Genomic DNA, 22660 nt, shown 5'->3' with positions numbered 1-22660 from the left:
GTGATGTTTAAGTGTGGGTGTCAAGGACCAGGGGAGATGGCGGGAATGGGGGCGCGGCAGAGGGAGAGAGCACAGCCTTAGGCGGCCAAAGCGCACAGTAGCAGTTGGGGCTGTATTTACGGCAATTAGAGTCTCCCTGGCAGAAATGGAACACTCTTCAGATCCCTTGGGAGTTTGTCATAAGTCAAATTGGTTAAGTATGGGTCTAATTAATAATGATAGTAATACAACAGTAACACTCATTAAATGCTTGCTTGGGTGTAGATATTATGCTAAGTGTCAAAGGTCACCTCAGCGAGGCTGTCCCTGGACACTCTGAATAGCAACCCCCCACCTCCAATTTCCTTTACTCTGTTTTTCTTTTCTCTTCTATTACTTACCACCATCTGACATTGTTTCTTGTCCATCTCTCAGGCTGGAATGTGACCTCCACGGGGGCAGGTACTTCTGCCTGTTTTGTTCACTACTGTTTGCCCCGGAGCTTAAGACTCTGCCCGGCACATACTCGATGCTCAAAAGAAAATACATATTTTTATTTGTATATGATTTGTACAAATCATAATTGTAATGAATGAGTGGATATTATTCATTTAATCCTCACAGTGTATCTATGAAGTAGGTACTATTTGCCTTACACCACCGATGAGCAAATTGGCACAGAGAGATTAAGTAATTTACCAAAGGTCACACAGCCACTGGAGTGGTAGAATCAGGATCTAAGCCCAGGCAGTCTGACTGCAGAGGCTTGCACCACAGGTGTGTGTGCAAAATGGCAAGAGTTGTGAAAAGAATATGGCAATTTGATTTACAGCTTTTCCCTGGTTAAATGTCATTCTGTTTAGAGACTTCAGAAACGTGATCCAATGAGGTATTGCAGTTCGAGATACTACTGATTTTATAACACAGGGATCATCGAGCTAGCGGTATGTAAGGACAATCATTGGTTAAGGAAGCCTTGTGCCAGCCCAGGGAACTTGCAATCCAGATAAGGTAAGAAGTACTGAGTCACACTTTCAGATCATATATCCTATAATACAATCCGAATTCCATGTTCCTGGGATATTCCTTACTTACCACTGACGTCTTAGTGACTTCACACAGTGTGGTTACTGGGGATGTGGCAAATGGAAACATGATTTACTCTTTGACTTGTTCAGTTGAACTAAAAGCTTAAAAGTTGTGGTGGTGGAGATGTGTCTGTGTTTAAAAACCTAAGAGTTAGAATAAAGAAAACAAAAATTGTTTGCCCCACAAATCCATACAGTAGACAAAAAATTCAGTCCTGATGTGCCGTTTTTCACATCTCTTTATCACTTTGGGCAGAAATTATTTCAGCCTCTGGAATATAAGACTAGCTCCTGAGGTGACAGTTCTGGCCTCTGACCAATTATTTTTCAGGAATGTAGCTGTCTAGAGTTTGCTTTTTCCTTGATAAGAAAGGTTTTATCTTTGTGTGTGTGTGTGTGTGTGTGTGTGTGTGCGTGTCTAGTTGTCAAAGAAAAGAACCTGCTTTTGATCTCAGAAACTTCGTCTTTTCCTTTCTGCCCAGGTCTCCCTGAAATACTCAGCAGTCCCTAACCTCTTTTTCTAAGAAAGCTATTTAGGAGGTTCAGCATTTATGTTGTTGCTTCTTTGGCCACTTACCATGTCAGAATTGGTGAGTAATTCTGGTCCTTTTCACACGTCTGAATTCATGTTGTCTTTCTGGGCCCATCTCTTTGTGCCCGTCTCTGCTCCTTTCTGTCTCGAAAGATCTTTGGCACACATACACGAATTTAGATTTACAAGATTACAAGAAGTTATGTATTTACAAAGAGGGTGTACAATGTACAAACTCATTGAGCTACATGCCGAAAATCTGTACATTTTGTTCTATGCAAGTTATACCTCAATAAGAAAAAGTTTTGTGTTTACAAATTTGCAGCAAATTTAATGAGAGTTTAAACATCTCTTGAGTGGATGTAGGGGGTGGTGTGTGTTCCCGACAGTATGTTGACTGGTATTATTGTTGTGCAATGGCCATGTCTGCGGCTAGGAGAACGGCCGGAAGCAACCGTTTCTCGTAGCTTACGAGGGCTCAAGTTTTAACTTAAAATTTCTGCATACACAGAGCCACTGGAAACCCATTACCACCAGGAACTTGAAAACACTGGAGCAGTTTCATTGCAGTGAGGACCCGTCTAGTAAATAATGCATGAAGGGGCATCTGGGGAGCTCAGTTGGTTAAGCATCTGACTCTTCGTTTCGGCTCAGGTCATGATCTCAGAGTCGTGGGATCGAGTCCTGCATCGGCTCCACACTCTGTGTGGAGTCTGCTTGTTTATTTTCCTCTGCTTCTCCCCCTGCTCTCTCTCTCTCTACTCTCTCTCTCTCTAGAATAAATAAATAAAATCTTAAAATAAAAATGCATGGGGATTCTACCAAACACCTTCTCATGGAATGCCTAAGACAAGTAATTCTTTGTCTCATCCTCAGATTCCTTATCTGCAAAAGAGGATAACATTTGCCCTGCTTTATTCCTAAGGTTATTATGAGGAGAATTACATTTAAACCAATGAAGCATATATTCAGTGCTCACTCAACCATACCAAATTCTGTGGGCATGAAAGAAGGAAAAGACATGCTTCCTGCATTCACAGAACTTAGGGACGAGGATAGGAAGGAAGACCAGTAGGTGTATGTTTACAATAGAAAGTATCACATCGTCTAGGTGATGGGGTGCAGAGTGATCCAGACCCAAGCAAAAGAAACTTTAATCCTGACTGGTGCCATTGGGGAAGGCTTCATAGAAGCACAAACATTTGAATGGGACCTTGAAGGAGGATGATTTGGAAGAAAGACTCTCCAAGTAGAGGGACAACAGGAACAAAACAGAGATAGGTCTCCATGACAATCAAATGCGTCTGTAAACTGTAAAGCATGATTCAGTGATAAAATATGACTTGTTACTTCTACTGGGGCCACTACTTACTTCCCCAGCAGCCATGGCCCCTCTAGGTAATAAAATAGCATGGTGATTCCAAGAAAACCAGCTTCCCAGCTTCCAGAACTTCGGTGTAGACATGACTGACTATGTATCCTCCAGTCTCAAGGGAGGTGATGCTACATCTCAAGTGCAGCTTGGAAGAATAAATATAAACCAAAGGTTAACAGTTAAATTCTCTTTCCATCTTCTAACATTTCCCCCCAAGTCCCTCTCAGGTGGGCGCCTCCCCCGCCCCCCGGCCATCACCACATCAACTCTTCTCCCTGACAAGGATCAGAGCGGGCTCTGAGTTAGCCAGCCCACATTCAAACCCTGACGATGTTGATTTCTAGCTGTGTTATAGGGAGCACCTTCCTTTAATCTATATAAGACTTAAATTTTACATCTGTAAAACGGGAATGAAAATGATAGTACCCATTTCATAGTGTTGCTGGGAAGGTTAAGTAAAATAATGTACCTGGTACATAACACTCAAAATGTTATGTCTTAAATTGTCATCTGGAGTGGGTGTTGCCAGACTATGGCTGTGGGCCAAATCCAGCCATGTCCATTTGTTTGTGTAACGTCTGAGCAGCTTCCTGTTGCAACAGTGACAGGGACTGTATGCCCCACAGAGCTAAGATACTTACTGTCCGGCCCTTTGCAGAAGCAGTTTGCTGACCTCTGACCTGGGACGCTGAGAAGAGAACATCTGCTTACGCGACATTTACAACCAGTTCGATTTTGTCCTTGGTGGGCTCACCAGTGCCTTTCCCTCTTTATTGTTGGTTCCTGGCATCAAATGATATATGGTATGAACTCCTTATAGTGGAGAAGTCCTTATAGAGAGCTCGGCATCTCAGTACCATGGAGATTCCTGGGATCTATTTATATCCTCCTGCAGTCCAGTATTAATAGAGAAGGACCACATAGGAAATGTGGGGAAGGTGGGTAAAAAATTTCAGCTCTTATTAGTTACGGCATAATCCCAAATGGAAACTGCAGAATACTCTAAGGTTAAAGGGGAGTTAGTGTTACTGGGTGATGACCTAGTCACTGAACAGAAGGAAACAAGGACATGGAAAAAGAAGCAAATGGTGGGTGGTTTGAAATTTCCGCTGACCTCCTCCTCTGCACCTTAAATTAAGAGCGCTGTAAAGTCCACTCCTATTCCATTTAAATATCTCTCTTTTAAAGCACCTGCAACATTATTGCTATTCTAAGATGTACAGAAACCTGGTAGGTGGAGATTATGCAGCAGAGCAGTATTTCTAGGGTTTTGTTATTTGCGTATTGGGAAGATCACTGGGTCTGGGTCCAGAAAACCTTGCCATGATCTAGATGGGACCACAGAGGCATGTCATCTCCCCTCTCTTAGCCTCAGGTTCCTAGGAGAGACAATCTCTTTGTTAATTGTTAGAGGATACTAAATGGAGACACTCAAAGAGCAGTGTGTGCATGTGTATGACTATGTGTGGTGGGGTGTTCTGTAAGGAAGGGATTGTAAGCTTTCTTTTGAACGGCAGATGCAACAAGAAAATATTCTAAGATGAGCTTTGGTCGCAACTGTTTTCACCTACTACCCCCTAGGCCACCTGCATCCATTCCCCTTATTCAACCGAGGGAAGGTTGCTTTGGACCCTGGCTCTCATCAAGGCGGAGAATGAACCTAGTGTTCACTTGCATACACCTGTGATCCAGAGACGTACATTCCTAAAATCATTGGCTGGGGGAGTTGTCTTTTGTCAGTGCAGAGGCTTTTCTTTCTTTTTTTTTTTTTTTAAGATTTTATTTATTTGCGAGAGAGAGAATGAGAGACAGAGAGCATGAGATGGGGGAGGGTCAGAGGGAGAAGCAGACTCCCCGCCGAGCAGGGAGCCCGATGCGGGACTCGATCCCGGGACTCCAGGATCATGACCTGAGCCGAAGGCAGTCGCTCAACCAACTGAGCCACCCAGGCGCCCCAGAGGCTTTTCTTAATTGGATAAAAAACAGATATTCACTTATATCAAAAATTCATTAAAGACACCAACATTCATTGAGGTGTTGTCAGTGCTGGGGCCGGCAAGAATGGACAGTCATTGTCCCTTAATGACCTCAAACGCAGCCTTGAAATACTCTTTAACAATTCCATCCTGAAAACACTTTCTTGCCTTTTGTTACAGCCAGCCGTGACCCTGTCCCACGGCGTCCTCACTGTCCTTCCTCCCACTCTTGATGCCTCTTCTTCTAGTTTACTTTTGGAGTTTCTTCCCCACTAAAGTGCACATGACTGTTGATAGTTCAGAAGAGTTTTCTTCCTGGGGAGCTTGCATTAGAGTTCCATGTCCTTCCGACAGCACTTTCCCTGCTAAACCTGGATTTGGCCTCAGAACCCATCTGTCGTTACCAATCACGGTTGGCAGTTACGTCTATAACTATTCATCATGGTTTAAGCCAAGGCTGAAATTTCAGGAATCAGATAGCAAACACTAGGTTCAGTTTTTTGGGGAGAGAGGGGAATGGGGGTTTCATGGTTTTTTTGTTTTGGGGTTTTTTTGCGGGGGGGCCCTGCAAAGTGAGATGACAGAGATATGGCTTGCACCTGTTATATATAAGGTCCCAACTTAGCAAAAGCCATAGCCCAAGGGTGGCAATTATCTTGCAGAAATGTTCTCTACCAAGAAGAAAGTCAGAGATGATCTTCACTGGGCTGAAAACTTGTCATGAAGAAAGCGAGGAGTGTGGCATTTATAGCCCTATAAAGGCGCAGCCACTCAAGATACCCACAGTGAGCGGAGAATTCAGAGCAGAAGCACTGTGGGTAGAGAAGGCCCCAGAGGTGTTATATGGTGCCTAAGTGAATAGTTGGACTCAAGAAGAATCTAACTTGACTGTTGCAGAGCGATTGTATGAGGAGCTTTATTCCAGAAAGTTCTATCATCTTATGCACTGTGTTTGACAGGGGATAAAGTCCGAAGAAGGAAAATGAACACATTCATTAATGAGGATTCAACTTGCAGCTGTAGTGTCAAAAAGACTCAATAATTTAAATAATATTCCATAACTTTCACAGTATTTATTTTTTAAAGATTTATTTATTTACTTAGAGAGAGAGTGAGTGCAATTTGGGGGAGGAGCAGAGGGAGAGAGAATCCCAAGCAAGTTCCACCCCCAGAGCAGAGCCCCACATGGGGCTCGATCCTAGGACTCTGAGATCAAGAGCTGAGCCAAAACCAAGAGTTGGATGCTTAACCGACTGAGCCACCCAGGTGCCCCAGCTTTCACAGTATTTAAATGTGAAAGTATGCATTAAACTTGGGAACCTGCTGGGATATAGTAGATTGTAAACATTTCCATATAGTTATAGAATTTCAAATGCAACATTATGCCCTCATGTTAATAATAATAAATAAATTCAAGAGAGCTTAGTTCAAATAAACACATTATTGGAGTTGACAACAAGAGTGTGGACACCTCCCTGACTCATAGGTGTGCTCACTGCAGATCTCTGTTGGCAAAGGAGACAACTTGGTATAGTCTGGGCTCTCTCAAGAACCTCTCTTTACCACGTATTGGCTGTGAATCTCTGAAGCTCTTCTCCAGCTGTCAAAGTATTTGAATCACTTGTCTATAGGTATGTGAGCATGACATAGTTACCTTAATAATCTGCAGAAATATGCACAAAGTTATATTTCTGCCTGACATCCCATTACCAATATAAAAATATAATCGACTGTTTTGGTCATTTGCATTAATAATTAACTAGGACACTTTAAAATTCCCGTTTTCCTCAAAGCTACATTTTTATAAGTGCTTGATTTTTTTCCTCTCAATAATTTTGTGAGGGAGTTTTCAGTGTTTTTACGAAATAAGTATCTTTTTATGTAACTTATAAATGCACACAGACATAAAAAGTATTAACAATTAAGAGTTCATAAGATACCCCTATTATTATTATTATTATTTACCCCTATGATTTGTTTTAATTAGATTTTAAACACAGGCTTAACATCATATGTATACACACCCATGTGGTTATCTTGACCAGCAAGATTAACCTTGAACTATTCCTTCAAGGGTATTGTCTCATTAGATGATCCTCCCTATCACCTCACAGGGAAAGAGTCAGCCTTCTGCAATATTTGGAATCATATTTTCCCCTAAATGCAGTTGTAGTGGAGTAAAATAAATAGTAGATTTAGAGGTAGGGTTTATGCCCCAACTCTGTCAACAACCCAGTTCACCTGTTACTAAAAGGACCTTTCATTTAAGCTTTCAGAGCCTCAATTTTGCCATCCTTGAAATGGAAACAATAGTATTTTTTCTTATTATGTAGCTCATTTAATTAAAAAATATTTAATAACGTAGTCTTTGAGGAAAGCACTGGCTAAAAACTCTAACATTAAACAAGTACAAGACCTTCTAGGACATGCTGTGATATTTTACCACACCATGACTTTATCAGTCCCTATAGTTCTAACAATGCCCAAACAGTAATCATTTGGCCCCTGGTAGTTCCTACTTCTTACTCCATGTGACTGGAGAGGGCCTGCCCAACATGATGTAAATGTGGCCAAAGTACCAAAACCCTCTGGATGCAGTGACTGGTTCGGGAATGATTCTTCTAAGATGAAACCAGGTAAGTAAAAACTTGATTCTGGAATTTACTGGGCAGGGACTCTCTTTCAACGAGAAGTAAGGACATTAGGAAGTAAGTCTGGAGGTGCTAATGGTCATCTTATCAGCAGGTAGACTGATTTATTGAAGCTAACTATAAACTAACTATTGAAACTAACAGAGAGAACAGCAGGAGATGGAGAAGAACATATCCTGCATTACAGCATTGGAATCCCTGGATTTATCACCCCCGAGGTTTCACTTGTGTGCTTTTTAGTTATCCAGTCCATGGATTTCTTTTCCACTTTAGATTTCGGAATTGAGTTTCTGTCACTTGCAGTGAAAAGAGCCTTGACTGATTCACTTACTTCTCACTATGAAGGAGATGCTCTATAAAGAGTCCATGGCCAAGCTATGTATGACTCATGATTACGTCAATAGACCCAGTGCTAAATGCCAGTGATATGGTGGTGCGATGGCCTTCACCCCATCTTCTGTGCGTAGCTAGACTGCTTAATAGACCTTGAGCCTGGATCTTCAGAGTCTAGGTTCTCAGTCAGCACCACAGCCCACCTAAACCCAGCCAACAGGTGAGTCTGCTCTTCTGTCAGGTTGACCCCTGCTTTTAACCCAAGGGCTAGGATATGCTTCTAATAAATCCTTGTAGAATCCTTTCTGATGACTCAACTCCTCCCTGATTCATTCGAGATTTATGACTGTCTGCAGAAGCTTAAATATTGCCTGAATTGCACCCTCCCCTAAACCCCCATTGGCTCTCTCAGACTTTGGTGCCTGGACTGGATTTGAGCTTGCTCTGAATTACTCCTGACTATAACACCGAATTTGAACTTCTGACCACCATCCTCCTCTACCAGAATAGGACCAAACTTTCTCAGTTTTTCCTGGCTTCTGGACAATTCTTCCTTACCCTTCTACCATTCTTTGGGAGTGATGAAATCACTTTCATTTATAGATCTCTACACTTAGATATAGTGAGGCTATATCAGGATCTTGAATGTACTTTTTAAAACTAAATGAGATTTTCAATTTTTCACGTACCAAGTGCCTATCCCCCACCCACAACCTTGAAATCAGAATCATGCCGGAGTTCTCTGACCAGACTCTACTTGGGAAACCAGCCAAAGGAAATCTCTGCAACAGATTGGTCCAGCCCCAATTATGGCAGAGGAGTGGGAGTACACATTACTCCAACAAAAGAAGGCCTGCCCAGAGTCATCCGGCACGTCTCATGCTGGCCCTGCCGAAGTAGGAAGAGTGGAGAATGCCCACTGAAGACAGGAGTGACTTCATGCTCTGTCCCTGGAATTGCCTCTGAACTTGTCCTAGGAGAGGACGCTGGGTGCTAATCAAGAGGACTTTGATGATTGTTGGTAAATTTGGGCAAATGGGTCCTTTGCCTGGACTACTCTTCTCATTTGCAGGTTTGTGCATTAGTCTCCATGTCATCTGAAGCAAGGGGTGCTGGGTTCCCTGCTTGGATGTGGGAAGTTAAAGACAGGACCTTCTGTCTGTCTTCAAAGACAGCTCCAGGACCTAGGCTACTTTAAACTGAGAAGCCAGGGAAAACTGCCTAGCCCAGACCACTGAGGCAGCCAAGATTTTCTTCTGTCCTGATGGCCCAGGATCATCTCCTGTTCTGATCATGACCAGCTCTTGGAGCTCTTGCTCCTCTCAGGGCCAATGGAAAGGACATGTGTCCAAGAGAAGAGTTCAGAATGCCCCCAAAACAACTTAAATCAGGAAAGGTAGAGTCCCAAGCCTTGGAAAGGAAAAAGTCCTAATCTGAATCTTGTTTTAATTATCAATCAATGACGGCAAGGTCAAGTTCAGCTCAACTTCAAAATTCCAGAGTACAGCTATTCAGCACTTGCTATGTTCAAAGTGCTCAGAAGTCAGAGGGGGGCCCAAACTCAAAGGGAGCCAGTTCTTTCCTTAAGAGCTGATCAAGTGGCTGAGCACCCAAGAAGTTGAGTTCAGAGGGAATAGAAGACCACCAAGAGGCTGTCTTGGTTTTTAGTTTTTTTCATGGCTAGGGGGAGGATGGGGTGGTGAGTCCCAGTCCTGAGCTATAAACTGAACCGTGGGTAACAATTTCCATATAAACAATAAATGCTGGCTACACCCTAGGCTAGCTCAGCAAAGTCTATTAAACACATACTATAGGAACAAAGATTTATGTCTACAAGAAATTTGTTCTGAGTTAAAAAAGAAACATAACAAAAACCTACCAATGGACTTAGGCATACACCTTCTGTGTAAAGCTGGAGACAGTCTGTACTGTACCTGGGTAAATGCAGAGTAGTTCTGAACATAGGGTAAGTGCTCGATGACCACTTTATGCTTGATAGATTAGTCATTCTATAAAAGTTTATCATGTTCTTTTCATTTTTTCTTTATTTGTAACTCATTTTCAATTAACTTCCGTATATGACAAGCAGAATCCTAATAACAGACATCTTTAAAGGTGCGTGATCCATGTCAGTGTGCCTTAATTCTTCCTTTTCTTAGAATATATTTGTTGAGCTATATATCATATATATATATAATATGTATTATATACAAAATCTGTATAAATTTAAAAACAAAAGTTTGTTTCTTTTTTTTAAATATATTTTTTTAAGATTTTATTTATTTATCAGAGAGAGAGAGAGAGACAGAGGCAGGCAGAGGGAGAAGCAGGCTCCTTGCTAAGCAAGGAGCCTGATGTGGGACTCGATCCCTGGACCCTGGGATCATGACCTGAGCTGAAGGCAGAGGCTTAACCGACTGAGCCACCCAGGCGCCCCAAAAAGTTTGTTTCTTTTGAGAGTTTACTAAAGACTTGACTTTTACCATTCATGTAATAAAGCATAGATTTTCCCTAAAGGTAAAGTCTCCATTTCAAAAAGTTGGTGACAAGGACAGCAGGGATAAAGAATTTCAACAGTTTAAATTTAAGGTCCTGGGTAAAGTTCAAATGGGGAATATTTTCTGACTATGAGAAGTTGGCTTTTTTTTATATGATTATTTTTCACAGAGTCGGAAACACCCAGAGGGCAGTGAGGGGCGCTGAGCAGTGACACGGTGAAGAGCGCCAGGACACTGTCCCAAGGCTGCAGGGTACCACGTGCTCTGCCCAGCTCCCTGTGGAGGTGGCTCAGCTTTGGCGAGTCACACAGATAGTTATTCAGGCCCAGTTCTTGAATTTCAGCATATTTTGCTTCTGAAAAGACAAAAACCAATTACTGATAGTGATGCTGACCTCAGATATGCAGGCTATCTTAGTGAAATGATCTTCACGAACCATATTATTGCCAGTTAGAGGTGACCCTGAACGTGTTGATATAAGTTTCGTGAAAAAAACAAAACCAAAGAAATAGATATTCTCCCTGAATTTGTGTTTTCAGTCACCAATGTGGTTTTGATCCTGCTCATTGTTTTTGCCAGCGAAGCTCTCTCTTACTAAGAGGTCCTTTGTAAGATCACTCCAACCTCTTGGGAATTACTATTGGAGCATGTTATCCAAAGACTGTCATTAGCTGTGACCTCTCTGTCTCCCCCAAGAGAATGTGCCTTCTAAGGGGTCTAAGCCGGATCTGGCTCAACTCTATCCTGTGTTGGGCCAACAAGTGTCTTGAACATAGCAAGTGCTGAATAGCTGTACTCTGGAATTTTGAAGTTGAGCTGAACTTGACCTTGCCGTCATTGATTGATAATTAAAACAAGAGTCAGATTAGGACTTTTTCCTTTCCAACCTCAGCACCCATAGTCTCTTATGGAAGTCTCAGGAGCCCAGGTGCTCGGCACCTTCGTGAGCCAGCCCCACTCCCGCCTAAGGTCTTCTCTCAGGCAAAAGGCAAAAGCTACCCCACGCCTTCCCTCCCACCTCAGCTTGTCTTGCATACTCAGCCTCTATGCCCTGGGCTCAGGGCTGCCTTTGAGAAGGGTCAGAAGCATTGAAGTCAGGGCTTCTGATACTTCACGACATCTATAAATCATAGCCACATAGCTACCTTTTTTTGAGGATCTGTTACATCCCAGATAATGTGCTGGACATGTTTAAAACCTGTTATTTATTTACTCTGCCTCAAGCCAGAAGAGTGATTCCCTTTGCTAATTCTTTTGTTTAGACAGTGAAGATCCCTGATTTAATGAAGCTCATGTTCCTATGGAAAAAGAGAGACAACAAACAAGTAAACAAGGTAATTTCAGATAGTGACTACACAATGAAGGAATTACAACTGGGTTATGATGTAGTTAGCACTGCTTTAAATATCAACATCAGGGAAAAATCTCTCCAAGGGGGTGACATTAGTGCTGAACCCCAAATGAGGTAAAGGAGACTGGTAATGTAAAGAGCATTCATTCACAAGGACCAGCATGGGCAAAGCTCTGAGGAGGGTATGGGCTTATCGCATTATTAAGTTATCTGTGGATCTGTTTCCTTTCTCTGCTAGAATTTGAGCAATATCCTAGCTCACCTACACACCTGGAAAGGACTTTTCTTGCTAGTAACTGGGCTTTCCATCCCCAGCATCCCCCCAGCACAGCTGGGACACCCTATTACATTCATAAGCATTTTCTTTGTCCTTCAAGATATAGTCAAAACCCCACCTCTGCTTTCCCATCTTAGTGTTCAATGAATTAATTTTGTATTTGTTTTCTCCTGGTTTATTCTGCCATATGAAACACGGGTCATCACCTCTGCCTAGGCACCTCCTGGTATTTGTGAGGCTTTCATTCAACAGATTTCCTAAGCATCAACCTTGTGCTAGGCATGGGGCTAAGGCTTGGGACCTAAAGATAAACACAGGTTGGTAACTGCTCTGTGACACATATGTGTTTTGCTAATTAGACTTGCATTATAGATAGCTTTCTCCAGCAATGGTGTGGAGAATTGATTGAAAAGCAACCAGATTGTATATAGGGAAAACAGTAAGTATGTATATATATGCAGGTGAGTATGTGTGTGGTGTTGTAGACGGCTGCTAACACCCATCCCCCTTTTTTTCCTGGAAAAAACACCCTGTTTTCATGGATTACCACCCCCTTCTCACCACCACTCCTGTTCCATGAGGTTGGCTGAGATTGATTCCAGCTTCAGATTCCAGAGGCCATGTCACAGGTCCTGGCTAATCAACACCAGGTAATCCTCTTTGCTAGAAAAAAAAAAAAAAGTAAGAAAAAGTTTCTTTCCTCTGGGGTGGTTGAAAGGCTAGGATGCATGACTGGAGCTCTGGAAGTTATCACCATGGGGGAAGAGCCCATGGAGAGCAGAGCCCCACTCAAAGAAAATCTGCCCTAAAATACAGGGAGGCAGTACCATGGTGAGCTCCTAGATCTAGCTGGACACCCTTAGCTCAGTTAAATGAACCAAAAAATTCCCTTTCTTATTTGATTTGAGTTGGGTTTTCTGCTACTTACAGCCCAAATATTCCTAAGTAATATAGATGAGGAGCTTAAGGCACATTGACATTAGTTGCCCAAGATCCCACAGCTAGTAAGTAGCTGTGTTTACTTTAAACCCAGGAAATTGATCTCCAGAGTCTTTGCTCTGCTTGCCTCTTAGATCAGGGTAGGAAGGGAGAGGAGCAGAGGGATTTGAGAGATGCTTCGGTGGTTGAAGCTGTAGAACTTGGGGACAGACTGAACATGGCCAATCAGGGAAACATGACTTACACATCAGGGAGATGATGGTATCACTCATGGGGGAAAGAGGAAATACCAAACAGAGGACATATTTGGGGGTGGAGAAGAGTTGGAGGCGATGAGTTGTGTTCTGGATGTTTTGAGTATAAGGTGTCTGTGGGGCATGCAAATAGAAATGCCTGGACCACAAGTGAGCAAAAAAGCTCTAGGCTAGATTCACTCAGTCTTTTAACAAATACTTATTAAAGGTCTGCTCTGTGGGAGCCCCTGCACTAGATTAATGGGGATATATGGGAGAACTCAGTAGTCATAGAAATTTTTTGGACTTACAGAGCTTACATTTAAGTCTGAGTTATTAGTGTATCAGTGATCTTTGAGGTGATATGGGTGAATGAGGATACCCAGGGATTGGATACAAAGTAAGAATAAAAGGAAATTTAACTTCTGTGTCTCGGCTTCCTCGTCTATAACTACCCCATGGGGTTGTTATGAAGGTTAAGCTTTCAGAATGATGCTGTACATAATGGACCAACTGTATATCTTAGCTCTGATGAGGGTGAGGTGCTGCTGATGTTGATGAGGAAGAGGGGCAGGCAGCGTCAGAGGTTAGGGTAATGCATAACCTGGAGGTAAGATTGCGCTTATCACAAATGATTCGAGTCATACGGAATGAACTCAGAAAGGATACAAAATTGAACTTTAGCTCTTCCTGTTGCGATGCTTGCCGCTACATAGGCAAGAGTTGAGAAAAGCGAACTTCTTTGGCTTTCAAGTACCCCAGCCCCTATTAAATTAAATTTAAATGAATGTGCCACTTAGCTAGGTGCCAGGGATGCAAATACACACACAAATGTGATATTGCCTTTTCCCTCGGTGACGTTCATGTCCTCGTGGCTCTCATTAGTGTCAACTTCTTGCCTCCCCTGGGTTCTTATTCTTTGCACTTGGAGCCCTTTCTTCACCGACAGACAGGTATTAGCCTAAATACACAACTCAGCCATTAGTCTCGATTTATATACACACTCACAATATTAAGTCAAAGCTTTTGCGTGGTGACTTGACCAAAATCTTAGGGAGGCAGGTGGCATCTACTTCAGCCATCCTTTCTCTGCTCACTCAGAACACCTTCAAATGTATACCTTTTTTCTTACACAAAGCAATACCACTCTCTTGAGCCTCTACCCCAGAGCTACTTCCAGGCCTTTGTTTACACATCCAAGGATTTAGCAGATGCTTTGAGGTTTCACTTTAAAGAGTCTGATTAAATTCTTAGACAAGGGTTATCTTCTTCCCTAGTCTCTACTTGGGGAGAGAGAGGTGGTTTACTTAGAGATAGGCTATGGGTATCTATGACATATTTATACACAAACTTAAATATACATGCATTGTTAGTAAAAAAAAAAAAACAGCATTATGCTCTCTATATATTTTTGCTGTCTGCTCTTTTTCAATTATAAATATATTTTAAACATTCTTAGTGTCAATAACTCTGATCTAGAACATGATTTTTAATGGCTACATATTACTCTATGGCTATAATGTAATTTTCTTATGTAGTTTTGATATTTAAGTTGTTTTCAATGTTTCACTTTCATAAATAATTCATTGGAGAACATCCTTGGGTCTATATCCTGTGGGACGCCTGACACCTAGGGCAGAGCCTGGCACTTAGTAAATGTACACTAAAATATTTGCGGAGTGAATGAGTGAATATGTCAACTCGATTTCCATTCCAGGCACTAGTGTTTCTTTTCATACTGTGTATTATTTAAGTCCAAAGTTTTCTCTTTAATAATAGCTGCAGTTATCACAGAACTGTATAAATCAAGGTCCCAGTTCCAATAGGCAGTTTCGGTTACCAAGATACTACGCAAAGTGAGGACTGTATTACTTCGTTTCCTTAATTCAAAAGTAATGCATGATCACTTTAGATAACTTAGAAAATGCATATAAAGAGAAGGAAGAAAGGTGAAATCACCTGTAATTACAGCACTCTTAATTAAATTAAGAGTTAATCACTATGACATTTTGATATATATATTCTTGTTAATCTTTTTTTGTGCAAATATGTGTTGTTGTTGTTTTTTTACAAAAAAGGGGGGGTAATACTTTTCATACTAGTTAGTAACTGCTTTTTTCCACTATATATAGTGAACAACTGCTCATGTCATTAAATATTTTTCTTTTACATGGTTGTTATCAGGTTCCTAGGGTTACATTTTATGGATGAACTGCAGTATTTTTAACTAATCTCTCATTGTGGGTGAAGTACATAGTTTTTTGTATAAACCATGGAAAAAATTCTAAAATCTAGTTAATTTATATGGTTTTGTAGTTTTCAAATTTTGCACTATAAAGATATATTAATTTTAAAAAATAGAAATACATACTATACTATATGCTCTAGGATATAGTATATATATATAGTAACTATATGCTATAGTATAGTTTTGGGAAATAGATCGGGGGAAAAATAGGTGGCACTTTTTCATGTCCTACTTGATACATTTCTGTATTGTTTGAAAATTTTGACACCAGTATGTATTAATTTTATAATTAAAAATAAACACTGAAAAGGGTTTTTAAATTTTAATTTACACCTAGCACCCAGACCTTGGTTTCTAATACCATTCTCCAATAAAAGGAACCCGGGCTTCTTGAAAAAAATGGCTAACTCTAGGGCTGGGGTAGGGGAAATTCAAGATGATCCTGGAGCATCTTACTACACCAGAGAGTAAGAAAAAGCTCAAAAAAAGCAAAAAAAAAAAAAAAAAGTGACACGTCAAAGGGACACGGGCACCAACCTGAAAGAGCTCCCAATGGCCAAATCTGGAATGGTATGAGCTGCACAGTAAATGGTATTAAATTATAACCCAAAGTATGAAATAAATATCCATGAGTTCCAAACATGATGCAAATAATAATAGAAATAAATCAGTGGGGGTGGGGGAGGAGACAACTCTTCCTTATAGAAGAATTCCAAATAATTTACATAGATCCCACCCAACCTGCAGGAGGTGGAGCTTAATCACACCCCACCCCACCCCACCCCGCCCCGCCATGAAAATAAAAGAAAAACCCACCCACTTTGAACCTGGTGAGCTGTGTTCACTGAGTGCAACCTGCAAAGGGGAGAACAGTAACTTTACAGAGGCAAGCACCACCTCGGCAAGGTGATCCCGGCCAACATCACAGAGCTAAGTCATGTAAACAGCACGTACTCCTGATATGATGTGATGACAGTGGGCACTTCGTGTCTGTGGTCTTCCTCCCTGAAAAACCCAGTACCCAGTCTCCTCTTGAGAAAACGTCAGACAGATCCTAACCGAACACCTGACTGGCACTCCTCAGTCATCAAAGACAAGGCCAAGCTGAGAAACATCACAGCCCAGAGGAGGCTGAGGAGACAGGAGGATGAAAAGCAATGTGGGATCCTGAATTAGATCCCGAACAGAAAAAGGACCTTAGTGGAAAAACCAGGGAAGCCCGAACAGAATCTGGAGCTGAGCGAACAGTGCCAGGCCAATGTTGCTGTCTTCCTTTCCATGATTGTAGCACAGTTCTGTGAGAATGAGGACATTAGGGGAGATTCTCTGAGGTACACTGGAACCCTAGGCACTGTCTTTGTAGCTTTTCTGTAACTGTAAAACTATCATAAAATTAAAAGTTGTTTCAAAAAATTAAAAATGCTTCCATCAACAAACATGCCTATCAGCAAGTGTCTTTACATATTAAGAAACCGAACTACTTCTAATCCTTCAAATTATACCTAATCATGTTACTATAAACATTATGAGTTAGAATCACATTTTTAGGCCCACCCTGTCCAAAGCTTGCATTTTTAATATTGTGTCTTTTTCCTTTTTTCGACGGGTGACCTTAGACATGCCTGTGATATCACGGCTGGGCCTCTAATCCTGCTCCACCCCTGACTCAGGCTTCTGATACACCTGGGGTGGGAGCGGGGTGGGAGCGGGGTGGGGGGGGGCATCCTCTGGGCTGGATCTTAGCCGCCTGGAGCTCCCGCATCCTAACATTGAACCTGGGTGCATCTTCTGGGCAGCCTCTGATGCTTTGGGTCTTTTGCCTTTCAAACTATCTTCTCTCAGTCAAGCAGGTCTTGGTAAGGAAAAGAGCTGCTTTTGGTAAGGATTTTAGACTGTATTCTAAGGGCAACAGGAAACTTTTGAAGATTTTAAGCAAGCGAGGTGCATAACCTGCAGAATGTGAACTAGGAGGGAGGGATGGAAGAGTGACTTTGAGAGTGACTATTACGGCAGCCCCTGGGGGAGGTGCGGTAGGCCTGGACCAGGGTGCCGGCACGGTGGGTGGGGACTTCTGATACCATGACAGTGAATAATGATAACCATAAACATTGATACACTCTTGTGGAGTTTACATTGCAAACGCTTTTACATTCTTTGTCAATTAATGTTTACAACCCTGGGTAGAATTTCCATTTTGCAAATGAGAAAAACTGGAGCCATAGGAAATTAAGTGAATGGCTCCGGGCTAAGTAGCATAATTTTAACCCAAGCATTTTGATTCCAAATCCAATGTGCTTTTCCAGTGCCCGACTGCAAGATTAAGGGGGAGATATATGTTAACGATTTGGTCTCTTACCCTCTGGGTTAATGGTTTTCAGAAATTACTATACTTACAAGCTTACAAATACAGTCCTGGGCCCCACCCTCGGAGGTTCTGACTCCGTTTCTGGCGGGGGGGTTGGGGGGGGGAGAGGGCCCAGAGCTCTGTAGCACCCTGGGGGGGATGTAAGGACAGGAGCTTGAACTAGAACTGCCATGGTCTTTGCTTGTTTTCCCAATTCCCATGCACAGGCAACACTGAATGGGGGCAATTGTTCTCCAAGTACGTGTACGGTGATTCAAAAATGGATATAGATTTTTTTTTTACCAATTTTTTAAAAGATTCATTTATTTATTTTAAAGAGAGAGAGAGAGTGAGGGGGAGGGCTAGAGGGAGAATCTCAAGCAGATTCCCTGCTGAGCGGGGAGTCCAACTTGGGGCTCGATCTCAGGACCCTGAGATCATGACCTGAGCCAAAATCAAGAGTCTGATGCTTAACCAACTGAGCCACCCAGGAGCCCAGATTTTTTCCAACTATTATTTGAGTGAGCAGTCATCTTTCCGAATGTGAGTAGCATGAGCAAACTTGGCTTTGAAACTATTTTTGCTGTGGAATGACTGACTACTTTGTCCTTTTTGCGCCTGTCCTGCCCCCAAGCCTCCTCTGTGATCATGGTCCCCGCGTCCCAGGCCGGTCTCTGGGGCTTCCGGGTGAGCCCGCCTCTAGTCACAGCCGTGCGGCCACCCACCCGAGTCCGCAGAGCAGAAGCCTCAGCTCACAGCCGGGTCAGAGCGTGTGGTTTTGTAGCCACAGCGAAAAGGGGATGCGAGAGGGTGGGGTGAATATTTTCCCATCCTCAGCCCTCCGAGCCCAACTACAGGTTATGACTTCAGTGGGACATTTCTCCTTTAAGAAAATAATGAAAATGGTCCAGAATCCCTCCCTGTCTTATTTGGCCTAAATAATGGATTTTCTTTCTTTGTTTAGCTTTCTGGTACCTCTAAAATCAGATGTACTTCTTTATGTAATTGCTTCTTGTTACTACTCTAGTTGAAGGTCACTTAAGGCTTGTGGCTCGCTGTTTTTGAATTTTATCTACCTTTCAATCATTACGTGAAAATAAATACCTGAGTACTTGCATCTCAAGTTACAGAAAAGGGGCCCCAGCTCACGTGGGTTAGGTGCTCTGAAGAGCAAAACTGTGGTGACCCGTCAATGTTTTATTCACACACTTTACCTCGGCCCCCACTGGCCCACCACACGGCTCCCCTCACTCGCCACAGGAATATTTTCCTGGAAGGCAGAGTCAACCCTGAGAAAACTATTCTTTCCATGTGGGGATAGGCTTCTCAAAGTCTCCCCGAGAGGCCTGGTCTCAGCAAGGGGTGTAGAGAGGCATGTTTCCACTCGACCCAAAGGGGCCCTGCCCTGCCACACACACTGCTTTCCAAGCCCCGGGGGTGCGGCCTTCTCTGCACCTCAGCTGAGGGCTCTCTGGTGGCTGGAAGAATCGTGAATGTTTATTGAGTGCCTATGATGGACCAGGCCCTGCAGAATTGCTTTGATCAGTCGCAAACATCTCTTCCTTCCAAGCCGATGGGACTACACGTGCCAGTCGTCGGCTGCGGCCGTCTTGGTGGATGGTACTCCCTGGGACCCCTCGGCCTCAGGCAGCAGACACCCCACAGGCTGGGCTTGGCAGGGTTTCCAGATGGGATTCCCAAGGATCACGAGTCCTTCAGGCTGGGGGCATCCGGAAACTCTTCAGCGGGACGTAGTTGGCTGTTACAGCCCCGCCGTCGTCCCTGCCCCCAAGCTTGGTTTATCTCAGAATTGAAGCAAACTGCTAACCTCTAACAGCAAACAAGGGTCAGGAAATATTTCAGCTCTCTCGAAGGCTCTCCTCACCTTAAAGGGGACCTAGATGGGATCTGTTCTTTGAATTTCCCTCCAAGGCGGAGGTCCTGGGGCATATATTCCCAGTCTCTGTAGAGCAGTATGGCCAGGTGAGGCCAGCTAACCTTGTTCACTCCAGTGTGGTAACTTTGGACATTTTGAATAATCCCTCCTGATTCTGCTTGTGGGGTAGGGACAGACTTCTCCCCAGTCACTGTCCCACAAACAGCCCCTGCTGCTGGGGCCTGGACACACCCTCCACATGGGCTGCCCTCTAGGAACAGTGAGACCTCCATCAGCTTTCATAACCCTTTTAGACAGCGGGTCCATGGGGAGAAGGGAGGAACCAGGATTGGTCCGAGCTGGTTTCTCAGGAGGACAGCCTAGAATCTACAACATGACTACTCAGGGTTTGGTGAACTTGGGTCTAAGCTTCCATGGTGTTGAATCAGAAAGCTGGAGGCGTGGGATAGTTAGAATCTCTGGGCAGAGAAACATCCACAACAGGCAAGTGCCCTCCTGGAGGTGGGGCCCCTATGGGGTATCACGGAGGAAGTGGGACCCCTCGCAGCAGTTGGGGGAGGGGAACGATGACAAGTTCCAGCCCTCCAGAGAGAGAGGAGTGTTCCGGCAAAGGCGAAGATAGATTGTCAGGCCCCCAGCCAGGCAGCTGTGGTTTGGGGCTGGGTTCCAGGGCCAGCAGGGAACTGGAATGCCAAATGGGAACTGAGCAGGCGCCCAGTCATATGCCATACTTGGCCCACAGGGCGGGTTTAGACAGAAATACTCTGGTTTCAGGGCACCTGGGTGCCAAAGAGCTTTCCTCATATACCTGGATCCTGGGCTTGGCATGGCAAGACTGATCGATCTCCTGTCCCCCCACTAGGGGCCAAAGGCCCCAAATTATGAAACAATAAGCTTGTGTAGGATCAGATCAGTCACCTAGCAGAATAGAGTAAGTGTGCAGACGTCCCAGGGATCTCGGATTACCTTTATCCCCATCCTCCCCACCAGATTCTTCCCCTGAGAGGCAGCCATTCCTATAAACTGAAACAGATGAGTTCTTACTAAGATGCCTGATAGGTTTTTTTTTTTTATCTCTTAAATTCACACGCAAAAGGACTATAGATGATAGATATATACATCTACACATACCCTCAGAAACACTTACGCATACAGATAGGTCTTACATACATAGTAGATGAATCCCTAAAAAAGTCATATTTAAGTTCAGTTTTTATAAATAATTCCTACTTGAAATTATCAAGGCAGCATCTCCTGATGGATCTGTCTGCTCTCTTTCATTAAATAATAGGACATATGCAGCCTAGCTTATTTTTTTCCTTTTCTATTTTTTTGCCAGGAAACCCAGAGCTGAACTTCATATTTAATTTCATTACTTCCTTAGTTTTAATCTTCTGATAGAATTGTTTTCTTCTTTGAACCCATTTTGTTACCTGACTTCTGTGTAGAGGTCCTTGATGTAATAACTCTAAGGGCATTTATCAAATGTAATTTGCAATGATTTTAGAAGTGAATAATGAGTAAGTCATAAATAAATGAGTTGAATTTTCTAGAATCTTAGAAATATGTACCAGGGAAGCTTGCCAGTTGATGGATTACTAAGTTCGGGAAAAGCAGAATTCTATCGTAATGAACAATATCCTATTTTGGAACGTACCTGCCTGGAATTTGGAATGTGGAATTCACCCTCTGCAGATGAGCGTGAAAGTGGGTACCTCTGCATTGGAAGGCATTAGCCAGAAGGACCTGTAGCAGGAGGGAACTGCTGGTCTGCTTTGTCAGAATCACTCACTTTGCACCTACTCTCTCAGCCATATTTGCAAACACACCTAGGAATGTTGGCTACATCCTCCCTGGGCAATTTGGACAATGCTTTTGCAGTCTTTTATCTGACCTACTTGGTCAACACGGCGCCTTGACTCAAAGATACCGGGGAAGAAAAAGGCCGACAGTGTCACTGAGTTCATTCCTCAGGGTGGGGCAGGAGTGAGAAGCAACCTGATCTGCCCCTTCCATCTCTAGGGAGAAGCAGGTGGTGAAATCTCTTCTTTATACCCAGAGCAAGCCATCAGCACTGGCCATCGTAGGAGTAACCAATTTAGTTTCTCATTCTGGCATCTCTCCTTTACTTATCTTCATCCTTACTGTGTTCTTGGAGAGAATTTGCTGAAGCAGGAATGCGTGTTCAGAAAATCTTTCACAAACATATCTTGGGGCCAGTAACTGAGGTGCTCCCCAGCTTTGTTAACCCTGGTCTGAAGGGTGCAGGCTGCAGCTCTGCTCTGCTCAGGAGGGGCTGGGACCTAGAGGTTCTGCTTGTCCTCTGGGCTGTGGGCTGAGTGTGGCGGACCGGACTGCCCCCAGGAGACTGCGAAGATGAGCCACTCTCTTGGCCAGTTTTCCGGGCAGGGGGCCATTGAAATGGAGTGAATGGCCTCAGGATCCCCAGTGTGCTAGAGGCAGGGAATGGATAGATGGAGGGTATCTCCCCTCTGAAGCAGCTCCTCAGGCACAAAATGCATGTCATTCTCAGGTCTGATTTCATAGGTCAGAAAGGGAAAGTCCAAGGGCCACCTGGAATTGTCCTAAAATAAGTAGAGGACAGACATGGGGGAACTAGGACCTATGAACAAACGTTGTGTAACGTTTGAGGGGCGGAACTAGGACCTATGAACACAGTTAGAAGGAGACCAAACTGGGTTCCAAATGAGGAAGGTTTTCTCTCTCTTAGGGTTGTTCAAAAGCGGATTGGGCCTATCCACGGATAAATGGATAAAGAACGTGTGGCATGTACGCACAGCAGAATATCATTCATCCTCAAAACAGAAGGAAATTCTTGCTGCAGGGTAGATGAACCTCGAGGACATTAGGCTCAGCGAAATGAGCCAGTCACAAACGCTGCATGATTCCCCTTCTCCGAGGTGTCTGGAGTAGTCAGA

At 43.3% G+C, this 22660-nt stretch overlaps 1 long non-coding RNA gene across 4 annotated transcripts; it reads left to right on the top strand.

Moving 5' to 3' along the window:
- Positions 1-792: 792 nt before the first annotated feature.
- Positions 793-16916, top strand: LOC118539261 (uncharacterized). Of its 4 annotated transcripts, XR_013446948.1 has the most exons (6): positions 793-990; positions 1550-1657; positions 3633-6581; positions 8660-9006; positions 11695-12710; positions 15818-16916. It is a non-coding gene; the product is annotated as an uncharacterized LOC118539261 (long non-coding RNA). The 4 variants fall into 4 exon arrangements; XR_013446949.1 differs by lacking the exons at positions 793-990; positions 1550-1657; positions 3633-6581 and having other exon boundaries at positions 6779-9006; positions 11695-11766; positions 12277-12710; XR_013446947.1 differs by lacking the exons at positions 793-990; positions 1550-1657; positions 3633-6581 and having other exon boundaries at positions 6779-9006; positions 16228-16916.
- Positions 16917-22660: the final 5744 nt, after the last annotated feature.

The sequence above is a fragment of the Halichoerus grypus genome, chromosome 4, assembly GCF_964656455.1.
Source record: "Halichoerus grypus chromosome 4, mHalGry1.hap1.1, whole genome shotgun sequence".
Taxonomy (NCBI): Eukaryota; Metazoa; Chordata; class Mammalia; order Carnivora; family Phocidae; genus Halichoerus; species Halichoerus grypus.
This window is presented reverse-complemented; position numbering and strand designations above follow the sequence as displayed.